Below are 12,547 nucleotides of genomic sequence, written 5' to 3'. Positions count from 1 at the left end.
TATCAGAAGTCTAAAATCAGCCTCACTAGGCTAAAGTCAAGATGTCATAAGGGTTGGTGACTTCTGGAGGTTCTGAGGGAAGAATCTATTTTCTTTTTCAGCCTTTAGAAGTTGCCTACATTCCTTGGCCCCTTCCTTGCATCACTCTACATCTTGCTTCTACTGCCACATCTATTACTTTTCTAGAATCAAATCTCCCTTGCTTCCCTCATATAATGACACCTGTGAATGCATCTAGGACCCTCCCATCTCAAAGTATTTAACTTAATCACATCTGCAATGTCCCTTTTGCCATATAAGGTAATATTCACAGGTTCCAGTGTTTAGGACACAAGTATCTTTGGAGGCCATTATTCAGTTTACCACACACCTCAAATTCTATATATCTAAAACTGAACTCATGATCTTTCAGTATTATCCACTCAGAGAATGACACCAACCAACCATTCAGTTGTTCACCTCCCCTGCCCCGCACCTGCAAACTCACTGTGAACTTACTAACTCATTCCCAATCCCCTTTTTCACTTCTTCTAAAGAGTCTAGAAAAGATAAAACAGTTGATCTTCCAGCTTCCCTGGCAGCTAGGTGTGGCCTGATGACAGCTCTGCCTAGTAGGACTTAGAAATCTGCTGGGGGGTTTCCGGGAAAGGGTTTCCTTTCCTGATAAAAGAGGCAGTTGTTACGGATTTTGCCCCTTTTTTCATTCTTCCTGCCTTGGACTTGGTCATGAGGCATGGAAGGCACATCATGCTGGCCCTGACATCACTGTGCTGCTAAACAAATCCCTCCTACCTCCAGAATTCTTATTATTATCTGAGGAAACACATACACACATCGTCATCATCCTTATGTATTTGAGCCACTGTTGGTCATTGTCTGCTCCTTGCAGCTAAAGTATTTCTAACTGCTCTTGCCAAGTCCTGTCTATTTGGCTTCCTAATCCTCTCACGTTCATCCACTCTTCTCCACCCCCTATTCTCTTCTCTAGCCTAACTGATTTGCTTTCAGCTTCTGGTACATGCCATGTTCCCTCCAGTCACGGCACCTTTATACATTCTTTCCCTCTATTTGGAATGTTCTTCCTTCTCCTTGTTAAAAAACAAAATTCAACTGAATAAGTCTTAAAGATCTTCTTGGTTTTATTCAATGATTTATGAATCAAGCAGCATCCAATCTAGCAGACAGAGAGGACCTCTGAAGAGCTGTATGGAAAAGATGACTTTTATAGGCATAGGGGAGCAAGAACAAAGAAGTTATGCTAGGCAAAAAAGCAGATTGGTTATTGCAAGTTTACTTTCCCTATAGGGGATGCCAGCGGTTTATCGGGCAGATTACTCAGCTAATGCTGATAAGGTGATTCCTGATTTTCTGGTTTAAGATTCCATTTCTGGGAGGACAAAACTGTAATTGAGTCAAGTCTCACTTTGGTGGTGTGGAGCTTAGCATAAGTGATTCTATTTTGGGCCTGTTGTCTTGTTTTTAACATCTCCCTAGGCTAGTTACCTCTCCATTCTTTAGCTCTCAGATCAAGCACCACTTTCCCAGGAAACCTTCCCTGACCTCCCTTTGTGCACCTGTCAGCTGAGTGCAATCACACATTTATTTGTGTGATTATCTAATTCCCCATTAGGTATTCATACCATGAGTGCAGGGACCTTGTCTGTTTTTACTCACTATTGTAGCAGCAGAACTGGCACAGCAGCTGGTACAACATATGCACTCAATATTTGTTGAATGGCATGAATGTCTGGAACATGATTCCAATATGTCTTTCCTACCCCTGAGTCCCTGCATTTTTCCCTCACAGTACACCAGTACACCACCCAGAATGAGTAGATTTCAAACCTGGGGAGATATTGTGCCATTTTTCCAACTGCATTTGCTCATTTTGTGTCTCTGTGTTGCATTTTGGTATTTTTGCAATATCTCAAACTTTTTCATTATATTTGTTATGGTGATCTGTGATCAGTGGTTTTTGATGTTACTGTTGGGGAGAGGGAAATTTCCCCCTCTACCCTTCTTGAGTTTTTGCAGCTGGACTAATAATAAAATTGACACAAGACAGATTAACAGAAGAAAAATAAATTTTGACTCATGCACATGGAAGTCCTATAGAAATGGGACCTAAGAAGTGGCCATACAGGAAGCTCTCAGGTTTTTTAGACAAAGAATAAATCTGTGAGGAATTGACAGGACTGGGAAACTTAGGTTTTGGGTGCCCAATTAATGAAGAATCTAAACAGAGCTTGGGCTTGAGTTAGTAAATTAAAGAAGTAACAAGGTTTATTTATATAGGCTTCTGGGTCCCATATTTCCTATCTTTGGCAGTAAGGGTGTCCTTCTACCTCCAGATGCAGGGGTACACCTTTCACATGAGAGATTTCTTTCCTGCTTTCAGGGAGACAGGGAGAATCAGTGTCCCTCTTGCATTGGCTATTTCTTAAGGAACTTTAATTCAAAATAATCAATATGCCATCGAGGCACATTTTGGGGTGGCCTACCTTGGGCTCCAACATTACTACTGTAATTGTTTTGGGGTGCCACGAGCCACGCCCATAGAAGATGGCGAACTTAATGGATAAATGTGTGTGTTCTGACTGCATCACCAACTGGCCGTTGCCCTGTCTCTCTCCTATTCCCTGAGACACAACAATATTGAAATTAGGCCAATTAATAACACTACAGTGGTCTCTGAGTGTGCAAGTGAAAGGACGAGTCACACAACTCTCGCTTTAAATCAAAAGTTAGAAATGATGAAACTTTGTGAGGTGGGCATGTCGAGGTAGGCCTCTTGCACCTAACAGTTAGCCACATTGTGAATGCAAAGGAAAAGTTCTTGAAGGAAATTAAAAGTGCTACTCCAGTGAACACGCGAATGGTAAGAAAGCAAAACAGCCTTATTGCTGATATGGAGAAAGTTTTAGTGGTCTGGATAGAAGATTAAACCAGCCACAACATTCCCTTAAGCCAAAGCATAATCCAGAGCAAGGTCCTAACTCTCTTCAATTCCATGAAGACTGAGAGAGGCAAGGAAGCTGCAGAAGAAGCGTTTGAAGTTAGCAGAGGTTGGTCCATGAGGTTTAAGGAAAGAAGCCATCCCCATAACATAAAAGAGCAAGGTGAAACAGCATGTGCTGATGTAGGAGCTGCAGCAAGTTATCCAGAAGATCTTGCTGAGATAATTAATAAAGGTGGCTATGCTAAACAACAGATTTTCAAAGTAGACAAAACAGCCTTATATTGGAAGAAGGTGCCATATAGGACTTCCATAGCTAGAGAGGAGAAGTCAGTGCCTGGCTTCAAAACTTCAAAGGACAAGCTGACTCTCTTGCTAAGGGTCAGTGCAGCTGGTTACTTTAAGTTGAAGTCAATGCTCATTTACCATTCCAGAAATCCTAGGGCCCTTAAGAATTATGCTAAATCTACTCTGCCCATGCTCTATAAATGGAAAAATAAAGCCTGGATGACAGCACATCTGTTTACAACATAGTTTACTGACTATTTTAAGCACATTGTGGAGTCATACTGCTCAGAAAAAAAAATTCCTTTCAAAATATGACTGCTCATTGACAACACACCTGGTCACTTGTGAGGTCTGATGGAGATCTACAACGAGATTAATATTTTTCATGCCTGCTAACACAACATCCATTCTGTAGCCCATGGATCAGGGAGTAACTTTGACTTTCAAATCTTATTATTTAAGAAATACATTTTGTAAGGCTATAACTGCCACAGACAGTGATTCCTCTGATGGATCTGGGCCAATTCAATTGAAAACCTTCTGGAAACTATTCACCATTGTAGATGCCATTAAGAACATTCTTTTTTAAAGATTATTTTATTATTTATTTATTTATTTGGCTGCTCTGGGTCTTAGTTGCGGCACGCAGGATCTTCATTGCGGCATGTGGGATCTTTTTTAAAAATTATGGCATGTGAGATCTTTAATTATGGCATGCAGGATCTTTTAGTTGTGGCATGTGGGATCCAGTTCCCTGACCAGGGATGGAACCTGGGCCCCCCACATTGGGAGTGTGGAGTCTTAACCACTGGACCACGAAGGAAGTCCCAAGAACATTCTTAATTCATGGGAAGAAGTCAAAATATCAACATTAACAGGAGTTTGGAAGAAGTTGATTCCAACCCTTATGGATGACTTTGAGGGGTTCAAGACTTCAGCAGAGAAAGTAACTGCAGATGTGGTGGAAATAGCAAGAGAACTAGAATTAAAAGTGGAGCCTGAAGATGTGACTGAATTGCTGCAATCTCATCATAAGACTTTATTGGATGAGGAGTTGCTTCTTATGGATGAGCAAAGAAAGTGGTTTCTTGAGCTGGAATCTACTGGTGATGATGCTGTGAAGATTGTTGAAGTGACAACACAGGATTTAGAATACAGTAGTACATAAATTTAGTTGGTAAAGCAGCAGCAGGATTTGAGAGGATTAACTTCCATTTTGAAAGAAGTTCTACTGTGGGTCAAATGCTATCAAACAGCCTTGCACGCCTCAGAGAAATTGTTTGTGAAGGGAAGAGTCAATCGATGCAACAAATTTTATTATTTTATTTTAAGAAATTGCCACGGCTACCCCAACCTTCAGCAACTACCACCCTGACCAGTCAGCAGCCATCAACGTCAAGGCAAAACCCTCCATCAGCAAGAAGATTATGACCTGCTAAAGGCTCAGGTGATGGTTAACAGTTTTTAGCAATAAGGTATTTTAAAATTAAGGCATGTACATCAGTTTTTTAGACATATTACTGTTGCACAATTAATAGACTACTATAGGGTAAAGATAACTTTTTTATTTATTTTTTGGCTGCATCAGGTCTTAGTTGGGGCATGCAGGCTCTTCAGTGTGGCACACAGGCTTCTCTCTAGTTGTGGTGTGGGCTTCTCTCTAGTTGTGGCGTGCAGGTTTTTTTTCTCTCTCTAGTTGTGGTGTGCAGGTTCCAGAGTACATGGGCTCTGTAGTTTGTGGCACATGGGCTTTCTCGTTGAGGCACATGAGCTCAGTAGTTGTGGCGCGGGGGCTTAGTTGCCCCGTGGCATGTGGGATCTTAGTTCCCCAATCAGGAATCGAACCCACATCCCCTGCATTGGAATGAGGATTCTTTACGACTGGACCATCAGGGAGGTCCCAAGATAACTTTTATATGCACTGGGAAACCAGTAATTCATAGGATTGCTTTATTCCAATATTCACTTTATTGTGGTGGTCTGGAACTGAACCTGAATATTTTCGAAGTATGCCTATACTTCCTCAGTTGTGACTTATATTCTTACCTTGTAATCCAGATGGGAAATTCTGCTTATTCCCTGGTTTACAGGCAAATCTGCTCATACATAGTATTTATGAATACAGAAGACTTTCTTGAAAAGCTGCAGGTCACACAGCAAATCCTTTAAAGTCCTTAGGAGTCAGTCTGGCCCTCTTCAGTCCTCTTTGGCTCCTTGGCCACGTAGTGTCCCTCCTTTGTTCTTTCCTTGTGCAGTACCAGTCTTCCCATTTCTCTGGTCTTCCCTTACTCTCTGAAGCAAGAAACCTCTTCCACATGCAGAGCAATTTCAGGGCACTTTCTGCTCTTGGCCTCTTCTTCTACCCAAGAGCTTATCAAGGTTTTTTCCCAAACGAAGTCAACTCCTTTTCAAAGAGGGATTCTGGGGCCAGCAGTTGAGATAATCATTTCCCATTCCTGTGCCTAATTATATGTTTATGAGTGTTTCACCCATGGGTCTGAATCAGATCTTACATGGTTTGTTTTGTTTACCCCAGCTTCCTGCACTGAGCCCTCAATAACATTTGTAGAATAAGTGAATTGATGATTGAGAGAATGATTGATTGAAAAAACTGAATCAAAGAATGAATAGGTTGATGTTAATTTGATCTGATGGTTCCCAGGGATCTTTGCTATGCAAAAGAAAGGGGCTGACTAGGGGTCTAGCCCTAATTCTAGTCCCAGTTCTGCCTCTAACTTGCTGTGTATCCACAGGCTCTCACATTTCCTTTCTGTACTTTGGCTGTAAAATGAGAGGTGGCTCCTAGTTATTCCTTTCTGTTCTATCAACCACACCTCATTCTTATCCCCACGTGATACCTGAAGCTTCACCATGGGGTCTAGTTGGCCTGCTGGGTAGCTTATTATTAAAACCCACCTGCCTGGCTAAGAAGTTCTTTCAAAGCAGAGGGCCCACCTGGAATTGTTTTAGCCCATGCTTCTTATTCAACAATACCTGATTTTACCACCTACACTTTCCTCATCCTCCTCTAATGCCTTAGTTAAGCTGGATGTTGAATGAACTCCCTTTCATCCCTCCCCAACTTTATGTATTAAATCCCATCAGCCTTTTCCTAAGCCCAGCCCTCAAGCACAAGGGCTATGTGTATGCACTTCCTTAACCAGGTTTATTGTCTCTGGAATTTCCTGAAACTTTCTATAGGATTTCTGAAGGAAGTAGAGACCCCATGTGGTATTTTTGTCAAGGTTGTGGTTTTAGCTGCTTTTTCACTGGGGCCTTACAACTTGAGCAACTCAAGATGAGTCCTCAGAGGCAAGTGTTTGTGAGAACTGACCAGTTTTCATTCATTCCTAGCTCATTTATATCACTAAGCCACTGTGCCAGCAACTAATATTTTAATTTTAGTGTCAAAGAATATCCAATATTACCTTTCATATGGTATATTTTGTTAGTGGTGCTGTAACAAGAAAGAACAAAATCTGACTCCATTTTGGATCTCTTTCTTTTACTTTAACCTTTGCTTTCTGTTTTTTTTTTTTTTTTTTTTTTTACTATAATCACTAAAAGGATGTTGTCTATAGCTGTTAGACAACATACATAATGGTCTCCCTTGGGGAGCCCTGCCCCTCTGCCTGTATGTTAAATTAAAGTGCTTTCATTCAGCTCACAGGGAAACACCCTGACCCTGCCCACCTGTGAACAGCTGCAAGAAAGGAGAAATTAATACATCCCCTCCCTGAGGCTGGCCAAACCAGGAGATGTTTTGCAAGACTTATGGGCTTTTTATTTTACTTCCTCACCTCCTCCCCCTCTCTGTTCTATAAAAGAAACTAGCATCCAGGCCCTGATAAATGGTACTCTAGGACATTAGTCCGCCATCTTCTCGTATGCTCGGCTTTCTGAATAAAGTCCCTATTCCTTGCCTCGACACCTCGTCTCCCCATTTATTAGCCTGTCATGTGGCGAGCAGAGCGAGCTTGGACTCAGTAACAAATTTGGCTTAGCCAGCCAGGAGTCTTGCTGTTCATGGCTAGCCGGTCCCGATCAGGCAATTTTGGGGCAAGGCCCTAGCAGCTGCTGGGGCCATTTGTTTCAAGGATCTTCCCTTCAAAAAATTCCTTGAAGTGGCACTGGCTACCCCAGAGCTCGGCATTTGGAGCAAGGAATCGACAAACTTCTGCAAGTCGACAGACTCAATCTTTGTAGGGTAAGTCGCTGTGGTGTGTACAACCAGGAACAAATTCCCCCTTCAATTTGTTTTGCATTTGGTTGGGGTACCCTGTTGGAGAGGGGAATTGTTGTTGGACTCTGCCTGATTTGGAAACCAGTTCGTTGGCTTCTGTTTTGTGTGCATCGATGTTGGAATTTGTTTGCGCTTTTTGTGTTGGAATTTGTTTGCATCTATTGTGTTTTGGTGTTATCAAACTTATAAAAATGGGAAATACTTCATCTATCTTGAAGGAAAGGCCTTTGGGGTGTATATTAGATAAATGGGCAAAACATAGCCGTGAGACTATGACTAAGAAAGAGATGAGATTCCATACGTAGAAGCATTTATGCTATTGCATCAGGAGGAAAAGAAGTCAGAGGGCTGCCATCTTATGGTGCAGCAGTCTGAAAGAAAACCCAAGGGGGAACCTGTTCTACAAGGGGAAGAGGGAGAAAATGAGAGTGGGGACATGTTACTTCAAAACTTAAACCCCTTGGGCTTCCCTGGTGGCGCAGTGGTTGAGAATCTGCCTGCTAATGCAGGGGACACGGGTTCGAGCCTTGGTCTGGGAGGATCCCACATGCCGCGGAGCAACTAGGCCCGTGAGCCACAACTACTGAGCCTGCATGTCTGGAGCCTGTGCTCCGCAACGAGAGAGGTTGCGATAGTGAGAGGCCTGTGCACCGCGATTAAGAGAGGTCCCTGCTTGCCACAACTAGAGAAAGCCGTTGCACAGAAACGAAGACCCAACACAGCAAAAATAAATAAATAAAAAATTAATAAACTCCTACCCCCAACATAAAAAACAAAAAACAAACAAACAAACTTAAACCCCCCCTCCAGCCTATCCAGCTCCCCTACTGGCCGAACACGCTGCACCAACAGTTGTTCCGACTACCCCCTCATGTCACCAACATATTCATTTCTTTTACCGCCTTCTGTTTCCCCTACCCGTGAAGTCGAATAGAAGTTTCTATGTTAACCCCCAGGGCACAGGGACCTGGTTTAGTATCACCATCTAAGACCTGACAGGGCACCCAATTTGGACTGGGAGCCACTTCCACAGCAGGGCAATTTCCCTTGTGCCAATATCCTGTAGGAGGCCTTAATGCAAATGGCCCACCAGCTGGGTTTCTATGGATACACAATTCATTCTTGACTTCAGATTTGCTTAACTGGAAAAACAATAACCCTGCTTACTGAGAGGACCCATTCCATTTGACTGAACTTTTCACCTCTATATTTGCCACTCACCGTCCCAATTGGGCGGACATTCACACTCTTATGAATATAATGCTTACTGGAGTTGAAAGGAGGAAGGGCTTTGGGAAAAAGATTGCCCTAGATTAAAGAATAAGAAGGAGAATAATAGAAGGAACACAGGAGCCTCTCATATAAGAAAGAGAGGCGGGCTTCCCTGGAGTCTCAGTGGTTGAGAGTCCGCCTGCCGTTGCAGCGGACACGGGTTCGTGCCCCGGTCCGGGAAGAGCCCACGTGCTGCGGATTGGCTAGGCCCATGAGCCATGGCCGCTGAGCCTGCGCGTCCAGAGCCTGTGCTCCAAAACGGGAGAGGCCACAACAGTGAGAGGCCTGCGTACAGAAAAAAAAAAAAAAAAAAAAAAAAGAGAGAGGAACACTCTGCTAATGAATGAAGAGGCCAGGAGACTCCCTTGGGCTGAGGCGTCCAATTCTAATTTCCCCACAGGAGCCCCAGGTAACTATGACAGTGGGGAACAAATTGATTGACTTTCTAATAGATATGGGTATTTACCACATATTCTGTGGTAAATACCAAGGTGGCACAGAAAATGCCTCAGTCTATCCTGGTCATGGGAGTTTCTGGAGAAATACAACCTCTAGAATGGTAATTAGGGGACCCCAACCTGAAACATAGCTTCTTATATATGCCAGAATGTCCAATCCCCCTTTTGGGACAAGATATCCTTTGTAAATTAAATGCTCAAGTAACTTTTTTGCCAGAACAGCTTGACATCAGAGTCCCACTGGAGCAGGGTTTAAGTCTACAAATGGCAATAATGGAAACCCAAGAAACAGAGAAAGAGCTCTTTCCCCCTGAGGTCTATGAGAAGGTAAGGCCAGAAGTATGGGCTGACAGCACTCCGGGGAAGGCCAAAAACGCAAGACCCATACAAATCCCATTAAAAATGGATGCCGGGACACCTAATCTAAAACAGTATCCTCTGAGACAAGAGGCCCAAAAGGGAATTCAGCCAATTCTGGAAAAGTTTTTGAAAACAGGACTGATTAAGCCTTGCAAGTCCCCATATAACACACCTATCCTCCCGGTCAAAAGGCCAAACTTGGCAGAGTATCACTTTGTCCAAGATTTGAGGGCTGTTAATGAAGTAGTCCAAGACCTACACCCTGTGGTGCCTAATCCATACACTCTGGTCACAACTGTTCCGGGAGAATACGGCTGGTTCTCAGTCCTGGACTTAAAAGATGCTTTTTTCTGCATTCCTGTTGCAGAAGAATCACAGCAGCTAAAAGTAAAACATTCCAACGTAGGAAAATGGGTATGTCAGTCCTTCAAGATCATTGAGGTAGCCACACAAGTCTTTGAAAAAAAGAAAAAACCACTGTCCTTGTTTTACAAATCCAGTCTTTACAGGACCAGAAGTGCAGCTCCAAAAATGATCCAAAGCCCACCAATCTTTTTACCACTCCCAAACCTTCCCTTTTTATCTTAAGAGGCTTGTATGTATTAAACAAAGGGGAAACAAAGTCATCCTAGGAGAAACATGCCTGTATCTTTGAGATGCAAATGTCCTACCTGGTCTTCTCAGGAACCCTTATCTCTGCCATCTTTTTAAAATGCAAAGTTTGAAAAGAGAGTAAAGTAATTTAGAAATTGACTTGTCAAGGATAAATAGAAATCCTAAATGTCTTTGCTATAAGTATTAGCAAAAAGATTCAGCCATCTAGACAAGTGAGCTTGATTTATTCCATCTGCCAGAAACCCAATTTTAATCCAACCTCTTTGTAAACTGATGACTTTTACATTGCTGTACCTGACTCAGGGCTGAAATTTTGAAATGAGAACTATGAGGTTTCTCTGTTTGTTTGTGTGTTTGTATGTGTCTATGTGTGTTGTAGATGTATGGTATTACCAAAATTAATTTGTAAAAGAGCTTTACTTAAATGACTTTAAAAAAAATTAAGCACTTATATAAATACTCAGGGATATAAAACTGGCCAGAATGAATTTTGGGTTCACATGATCTGGAAAATATTCAACATTAAACTGATATCTGGTATTGAAGGTGGCTTAAACTCGTTGATCTAATTAATATAGACATGTCTTTAGAGTCATTAATTTAAGCATAATACCTTATTGTACCTAGGAATCAAAAAAGACCTTATTACATCTGTTACAAGGAAAATAACTTGATAGGATGAAACTTTAAAGTAAATGTAGGGACTTTCCTGGTGGTACAGTGGGTAAGACTCTGCCCTCCCAATGCAGGGGGCCTGGGTTTGATCCCTGGTCAGGGAACTAGATCCTGCATGCATGCCGCAACTAAGAGTTCGCATGCTGCAACTAAGAAGTCCGCATGCCACAATTAAGAAGTCCACATGCTGCAACTAAGAAGCCTGCATGCCACAACTAAAAGATCCCATGTGCTGCAACTAAAGATCCTGCATGCTGTAATAAAAATCCTGCGTGCTGCAACTAAGACCCGGTGCAGCCAAAATAAATAGATAAATACTAAAAAAATTAAAGTAAATATAAATGAGATAAGAGCTTTTAGGTAAACTCTATAGGAAGAATTATGTTCTGAAAATTACCTAAGGCAGTCTCTCCAGATTTTGATAACTATTACTTGCTTCTTGGTTTTCACTAGAAATTAAAGCTTTTAAGAGTTGGGGATTCTAATTTAAATATGTAATTAAAGCTACTAAAAATAATAAAACATTTCACTATATAATAGGAAAGTGGGATATAGATTTTGAGTAAAAAGGAGTTTTATGCATTGTCAGGCTGAGGTTAGATTAAACTTAATTGATAAATGGATTTTGTTCTTAAATATTCTATGTGACCAAATGTTAAAAAAAATTTTTTTTGGATTTTTTGATGAATTTCCTATCACATTCTAATTAAAGATCTTCTGACTTCAGCTAGTTTTGGGATGCTTCAGAGAGCCCCTGAGAGCCTTCCCTATTGTGTTGGTTTGGCCTGCAGCAGAGCGTTGGTTGGGATTTTCCCTTTTGAGCCATCCTTGGTCATTCATTCAGCTTCATCTCTGATTGGACATTGGTTGGGGTTCTCCCCTTTTGGACTGACGGGGCATTGGTTGGGAATCTTCCTTTTGTGGGGCTAGGGAACTGTGACCCTGAGAGACCAGTTTGATAATGGGACTCATGTGTGATGATACCAGGGTATCCTTCCCTATTGCATTGGTTTCACCTGTGGCAGAGCATTGGTTGAGATTTTCTTCATTTTGGGGGGCTAGGGAACTGTGACCCTGAGGCACCTCAGAGAAAAAATATATATATATTAAACTGACTAGAATTGGTCAGTATGCTAAATTACACACAAAGCTTTGTCAAATGAGTGATAAGCCTCCTCAGATTATATGGTATGAATAAATGTTATTAATATAAAATTCTAAAAATCATATAAAGTTTCTGAAATTTACATATGTCCTGATATAATGTTATAGTTTTAGTTGTTATTTTAAAATGTTGTATGTCACAACAACTTGGATAAGCTTCTTTGCCAAGAAGAATTGTAATCAGATCTTTAACCTTGCCTTTTTAAGACCTTTATCATTCATTGGCAGCGAAGGTGATGCCTTGCAAAACTGCCACATCTTCGAGAAGGCATAAAAAGGAACTTTTTTTAAACAAATATAAGTTTCTGGTAGCCTTTAGATAATGCCACTGGACTGGGTAACAAATGTAAAAACTAATGGAAAACCTGATCACTTCATCTAGATCGACAGGAATTAATTAATTACATGGGACTGAATGAACTGATGAACATGATTTATAACTTTATGACTTTGGGAGATATACTAGTCTTAATCTTTGTTTTCCAAAAAAACCTTTTCTCTTATGCTATGAGCTAC

This window comes from Physeter macrocephalus, chromosome 16, assembly GCF_002837175.3.
Source record: "Physeter macrocephalus isolate SW-GA chromosome 16, ASM283717v5, whole genome shotgun sequence".
Lineage (NCBI taxonomy): Eukaryota > Metazoa > Chordata > Mammalia > Artiodactyla > Physeteridae > Physeter > Physeter macrocephalus.
Note: the sequence above shows the minus strand (reverse complement) of the source record.